At 46.2% G+C, this 5,000-nt stretch overlaps 16 non-coding genes across 16 annotated transcripts; all 16 read right to left on the reverse strand.

Moving 5' to 3' along the window:
- Positions 1-68: 68 nt before the first annotated feature.
- On the reverse strand, positions 69-187 carry LOC138587039 (5S ribosomal RNA). The gene has a single exon (XR_011307086.1). It is a non-coding gene; the product is annotated as a 5S ribosomal RNA (ribosomal RNA).
- Positions 188-369: 182 nt separating this feature from the next.
- LOC138585507 (5S ribosomal RNA) lies at positions 370-488 on the reverse strand. Its single transcript, XR_011305635.1, has one exon. It is a non-coding gene; the product is annotated as a 5S ribosomal RNA (ribosomal RNA).
- A 249-nt stretch (positions 489-737) lies between these two features.
- LOC138586775 (5S ribosomal RNA) lies at positions 738-856 on the reverse strand. The gene has a single exon (XR_011306836.1). It is a non-coding gene; the product is annotated as a 5S ribosomal RNA (ribosomal RNA).
- A 182-nt stretch (positions 857-1,038) lies between these two features.
- On the reverse strand, positions 1,039-1,157 carry LOC138587152 (5S ribosomal RNA). The gene has a single exon (XR_011307194.1). It is a non-coding gene; the product is annotated as a 5S ribosomal RNA (ribosomal RNA).
- A 182-nt stretch (positions 1,158-1,339) lies between these two features.
- On the reverse strand, positions 1,340-1,458 carry LOC138586597 (5S ribosomal RNA). Its single transcript, XR_011306664.1, has one exon. It is a non-coding gene; the product is annotated as a 5S ribosomal RNA (ribosomal RNA).
- Positions 1,459-1,640: 182 nt separating this feature from the next.
- On the reverse strand, positions 1,641-1,759 carry LOC138587017 (5S ribosomal RNA). The gene has a single exon (XR_011307065.1). It is a non-coding gene; the product is annotated as a 5S ribosomal RNA (ribosomal RNA).
- Positions 1,760-1,974: 215 nt separating this feature from the next.
- Positions 1,975-2,093, reverse strand: LOC138585508 (5S ribosomal RNA). Its single transcript, XR_011305636.1, has one exon. It is a non-coding gene; the product is annotated as a 5S ribosomal RNA (ribosomal RNA).
- Positions 2,094-2,275: 182 nt separating this feature from the next.
- On the reverse strand, positions 2,276-2,394 carry LOC138585509 (5S ribosomal RNA). Its single transcript, XR_011305637.1, has one exon. It is a non-coding gene; the product is annotated as a 5S ribosomal RNA (ribosomal RNA).
- A 182-nt stretch (positions 2,395-2,576) lies between these two features.
- LOC138587394 (5S ribosomal RNA) lies at positions 2,577-2,695 on the reverse strand. Its single transcript, XR_011307398.1, has one exon. It is a non-coding gene; the product is annotated as a 5S ribosomal RNA (ribosomal RNA).
- A 182-nt stretch (positions 2,696-2,877) lies between these two features.
- LOC138587018 (5S ribosomal RNA) lies at positions 2,878-2,996 on the reverse strand. Its single transcript, XR_011307066.1, has one exon. It is a non-coding gene; the product is annotated as a 5S ribosomal RNA (ribosomal RNA).
- Positions 2,997-3,178: 182 nt separating this feature from the next.
- LOC138587310 (5S ribosomal RNA) lies at positions 3,179-3,297 on the reverse strand. The gene has a single exon (XR_011307337.1). It is a non-coding gene; the product is annotated as a 5S ribosomal RNA (ribosomal RNA).
- A 182-nt stretch (positions 3,298-3,479) lies between these two features.
- Positions 3,480-3,598, reverse strand: LOC138586893 (5S ribosomal RNA). The gene has a single exon (XR_011306948.1). It is a non-coding gene; the product is annotated as a 5S ribosomal RNA (ribosomal RNA).
- Positions 3,599-3,780: 182 nt separating this feature from the next.
- LOC138586697 (5S ribosomal RNA) lies at positions 3,781-3,899 on the reverse strand. The gene has a single exon (XR_011306761.1). It is a non-coding gene; the product is annotated as a 5S ribosomal RNA (ribosomal RNA).
- A 182-nt stretch (positions 3,900-4,081) lies between these two features.
- Positions 4,082-4,200, reverse strand: LOC138587058 (5S ribosomal RNA). The gene has a single exon (XR_011307104.1). It is a non-coding gene; the product is annotated as a 5S ribosomal RNA (ribosomal RNA).
- A 182-nt stretch (positions 4,201-4,382) lies between these two features.
- Positions 4,383-4,501, reverse strand: LOC138585511 (5S ribosomal RNA). Its single transcript, XR_011305639.1, has one exon. It is a non-coding gene; the product is annotated as a 5S ribosomal RNA (ribosomal RNA).
- Positions 4,502-4,716: 215 nt separating this feature from the next.
- On the reverse strand, positions 4,717-4,835 carry LOC138585512 (5S ribosomal RNA). The gene has a single exon (XR_011305640.1). It is a non-coding gene; the product is annotated as a 5S ribosomal RNA (ribosomal RNA).
- Between the last annotated feature and the right edge of the window lie 165 nt (positions 4,836-5,000).

Below are 5,000 nucleotides of genomic sequence, written 5' to 3' on the forward strand. Positions count from 1 at the left end.
TGTCTGATCCAACTTTTTCAAGGCCTGCAGCATCAGCACCTCTCCTGTCCATCACAGAAAAATGAAAAAGCTTACAGCACCTGGTATTCCCAGGCGGTCTCCCATCCAAGTACTAACCAGGCCCGACCCTGCTGAGCTTCCGAGATCGGACGAGATCGGGCGTGTTCAGGGTGGTATGGCCGTAAGCGACAGTTGTGTGTTCAATCGGGCCTTTTAAAAATGCATTTGGGCACTTTTTAATCTCTTCATATGTTACTGTGTTTTTTTTCTAGGATGAATTCAATGCATTCTTGCACATGAGTGTCTGATCAAACTTTTTCAAGGCCTGCAGCATCAGCACCTCTCCTGTCCATCACAGAAAAATGAAAAAGCTTACAGCACCTGGTATTCCCAGGCGGTCTCCCATCCAAGTACTAACCAGGCCCGACCCTGCTTAGCTTCCGAGATCGGACGAGATCGGGCGTGTTCAGGGTGGTATGGCCGTAAGCGACAGTTGTGTGTTCAATCGGGCCTTTTAAAAACGTGGCATGGTGCAGCAAGAATGCGGTGGGGCATCTGCCCCACCGCATTCTTGAATTTGACTGTATTTTTAACGTTGTTTATAGTTTTCGTCAAAGATTTTGTCATGGTTTTTTTCTAGGATGAATTCAATGCATTCTTGCACATGAGTGTCTGATCAAACTTTTTCAAGGCCTGCAGCATCAGCACCTCTCCTGTCCATCACAGAAAAATGAAAAAGCTTACAGCACCTGGTATTCCCAGGCGGTCTCCCATCCAAGTACTAACCAGGCCCGACCCTGCTTAGCTTCCGAGATCGGACGAGATCGGACGTGTTCAGGGTGGTATGGCCGTAAGCGACAGTTGTGTGTTCAATCGGGCCTTTTAAAAATGCATTTGGGCACTTTTTAATCTCTTCATATGTTACTGTGTTTTTTTTCTAGGATGAATTCAATGCATTCTTGCACATGAGTGTCTGATCAAACTTTTTCAAGGCCTGCAGCATCAGCACCTCTCCTGTCCATCACAGAAAAATGAAAAAGCTTACAGCACCTGGTATTCCCAGGCGGTCTCCCATCCAAGTACTAACCAGGCCGGACCCTGCTTAGCTTCCGAGATCGGACGAGATCGGGCGTGTTCAGGGTGGTATGGCCGTAAGCGACAGTTGTGTGTTCAATCGGGCCTTTTAAAAATGCATTTGGGCACATTTTAATCTCTTCATATGTTACTGTGTTTTTTTTCTAGGATGAATTCAATGCATTCTTGCACATGAGTGTCTGATCAAACTTTTTCAAGGGCTGCAGCATCAGCACCTCTCCTGTCCATCACAGAAAAATGAAAAAGCTTACAGCACCTGGTATTCCCAGGCGGTCTCCCATCCAAGTACTAACCAGGCCCGACTCTGCTTAGCTTCCGAGATCGGATGAGATCGGGCGTGTTCAGGGTGGTATGGCCGTAAGCGACAGTTGCGTGTTCAATCGGGCCTTTTAAAAATGCATTTGGGCACTTTTTAATCTCTTCATATGTTACTGTGTTTTTTTTCTAGGATGAATTCAATGCATTCTTGCACATGAGTGTCTGATCAAACTTTTTCAAGGCCTGCAGCATCAGCACCTCTCCTGTCCATCACAGAAAAATGAAAAAGCTTACAGCACCTGGTATTCCCAGGCGGTCTCCCATCCAAGTACTAACCAGGCCCGACCCTGCTTAGCTTCCGAGATCTGACGAGATCTGGCGTGTTCAGGGTGGTATGGCCGTAAGCGACAGTTGTGTGTTCAATCGGGCCTTTTAAAGACGTGGCATGGTGCAGCAAGAATGTGGCTGTATTTTTAACGTTGTTTATAGTTTTCGTCAAAGATTTTGTCATGGTTTTTTTCTATGATGAATTCAATGCATTCTTGCACATGAGTGTCTGATCAAACTTTTTCAAGGCCTGCAGCATCAGCACCTCTCCTGTCCATCACAGAAAAATGAAAAAGCTTACAGCACCTGGTATTCCCAGGCGGTCTCCCATCCAAGTACTAACCAGGCCCGACCCTGCTTAGCTTCCGAGATCGGACGAGATCGGGCGTGTTCAGGGTGGTATGGCCGTAAGCGACAGTTGTGTGTTCAATCGGGCCTTTTAAAAATGCATTTGGGCACTTTTTAATCTCTTCATATGTTACTGTGTTTTTTTTCTAGGATGAATTCAATGCATTCTTGCACATGAGTGTCTGATCAAACTTTTTCAAGGCCTGCAGCATCAGCACCTCTCCTGTCCATCACAGAAAAATGAAAAAGCTTACAGCACCTGGTATTCCCAGGCGGTCTCCCATCCAAGTACTAACCAGGCCCGACCCTGCTTAGCTTCCGAGATCGGACGAGATCGGGCGTGTTCAGGGTGGTATGGCCGTAAGCGACAGTTGTGTGTTCAATCGGGCCTTTTAAAAATGCATTTGGGCACTTTTTAATCTCTTCATATGTTACTGTGTTTTTTTTCTAGGATGAATTCAATGCATTCTTGCACATGAGTGTCTGATCAAACTTTTTCAAGGCCTGCAGCATCAGCACCTCTCCTGTCCATCACAGAAAAATGAAAGAGCTTACAGCACCTGGTATTCCCAGGCGGTCTCCCATCCAAGTACTAACCAGGCCCGACCCTGCTTAGCTTCCGAGATCGGATGAGATCGGGCGTGTTCAGGGTGGTATGGCCGTAAGCGACAGTTGCGTGTTCAATCGGGCCTTTTAAAAATGCATTTGGGCACTTTTTAATCTCTTCATATGTTACTGTGTTTTTTTTCTAGGATGAATTCAATGCATTCTTGCACATGAGTGTCTGATCAAACTTTTTCAAGGCCTGCAGCATCAGCACCTCTCCTGTCCATCACAGAAAAATGAAAAAGCTTACAGCACCTGGTATTCCCAGGCGGTCTCCCATCCAAGTACTAACCAGGCCCGACCCTGCTTAGCTTCCGAGATCTGACGAGATCTGGCGTGTTCAGGGTGGTATGGCCGTAAGCGACAGTTGTGTGTTCAATCGGGCCTTTTAAAAATGCATTTGGGCACTTTTTAATCTCTTCATATGTTACTGTGTTTTTTTTCTAGGATGAATTCAATGCATTCTTGCACATGAGTGTCTGATCAAACTTTTTCAAGGCCTGCAGCATCAGCACCTCTCCTGTCCATCACAGAAAAATGAAAAAGCTTAGAGCACCTGGTATTCCCAGGCGGTCTCCCATCCAAGTACTAACCAGGCCCGACCCTGCTTAGCTTCCGAGATCGGACGAGATCGGCCGTGTTCAGGGTGGTATGGCCGTAAGCGACAGTTGTGTGTTCAATCGGGCCTTTTAAAAATGCATTTGGGCACTTTTTAATCTCTTCATATGTTACTGTGTTTTTTTTCTAGGATGAATTCAATGCATTCTTGCACATGAGTGTCTGATCAAACTTTTTCAAGGCCGGCAGCATCAGCACCTCTCCTGTCCATCACAGAAAAATGAAAAAGCTTACAGCACCTGATATTCCCAGGCGGTCTCCCATCCAAGTACTAACCAGGCCCGACCCTGCTTAGCTTCCGAGATCGGACGAGATCGGGCGTGTTCAGGGTGGTATGGCCGTAAGAGACAGTTGTGTGTTCAATCGGGCCTTTTAAAAATGCATTTGGGCACTTTTTAATCTCTTCATATGTTACTGTGTTTTTTTTCTAGGATGAATTCAATGCATTCTTGCACATGAGTGTCTGATCAAACTTTTTCAAGGCCTGCAGCATCAGCACCTCTCCTGTCCATCACAGAAAAATGAAAAAGCTTACAGCACCTGGTATTCCCAGGCGGTCTCCCATCCAAGTACTAACCAGGCCCGACCCAGCTTAGCTTCCGAGATCGGACGAGATCGGGCGTGTTCAGGGTGGTATGGCCGTAAGCGACAGTTGTGTGTTCAATCGGGCCTTTTAAAAATGCATTTGGGCACTTTTTAATCTCTTCATATGTTACTGTGTTTTTTTTCTAGGATGAATTCAATGCATTCTTGCACATGAGTGTCTGATCCAACTTTTTCAAGGCCTGCAGCATCAGCACCTCTCCTGTCCATCACAGAAAAATGAAAAAGCTTACAGCACCTGGTATTCCCAGGCGGTCTCCCATCCAAGTACTAACCAGGCCCGACCCTGCATAGCTTCCGAGATCGGACGAGATCGGGCGTGTTCAGGGTGGTATGGCCGTAAGCGACAGTTGTGTGTTCAATCGGGCCTTTTAAAAATGCATTTGGGCACTTTTTAATCTCTTCATATGATACTGTGTTTTTTTTCTAGGATGAATTCAATGCATTCTTGCACATGAGTGTCTGATCAAACTTTTTCAAGGCCTGCAGCATCAGCACCTCTCCTGTCCATCACAGAAAAATGAAAAAGCTTACAGCACCTGGTATTCCCAGGCGGTCTCCCATCCAAGTACTAACCAGGCCCGACCCTGCTTAGCTTCCGAGATCGGACGAGATCGGGCGTGTTCAGGGTGGTATGGCCGTAAGCGACAGTTGTGTGTTCAATCGGGCCTTTTAAAGACGTGGCATGGTGCAGCAAGAATGTGGCTGTATTTTTAACGTTGTTTATAGTTTTCGTCAAAGATTTTGTCATGGTTTTTTTCTATGATGAATTCAATGCATTCTTGCACATGAGTGTCTGATCAAACTTTTTCAAGGCCTGCAGCATCAGCACCTCTCCTGTCCATCACAGAAAAATGAAAAAGCTTACAGCACCTGGTATTCCCAGGCGGTCTCCCATCCAAGTACTAACCAGGCCCGACCCTGCTTAGCTTCCGAGATCGGACGAGATCGGGCGTGTTCAGGGTGGTATGGCCGTAAGCGACAGTTGTGTGTTCAATCGGGCCTTTTAAAAATGCATTTGGGCACTTTTTAATCTCTTCATATGTTACTGTGTTTTTTTTCTAGGATGAATTCAATGCATTCTTGCACATGAGTGTCTGATCAAACTTTTTCAAGGCCTGCAGCATCAGCACCTCTCCTGTCCA

Source organism: Semicossyphus pulcher, unplaced genomic scaffold (genome assembly GCF_022749685.1).
Source record: "Semicossyphus pulcher isolate SPU_LCO1_2020_fin unplaced genomic scaffold, fSemPul1.0.p SCAF_11, whole genome shotgun sequence".
In the NCBI taxonomy this organism is placed as follows: domain Eukaryota; kingdom Metazoa; phylum Chordata; class Actinopteri; order Labriformes; family Labridae; genus Semicossyphus; species Semicossyphus pulcher.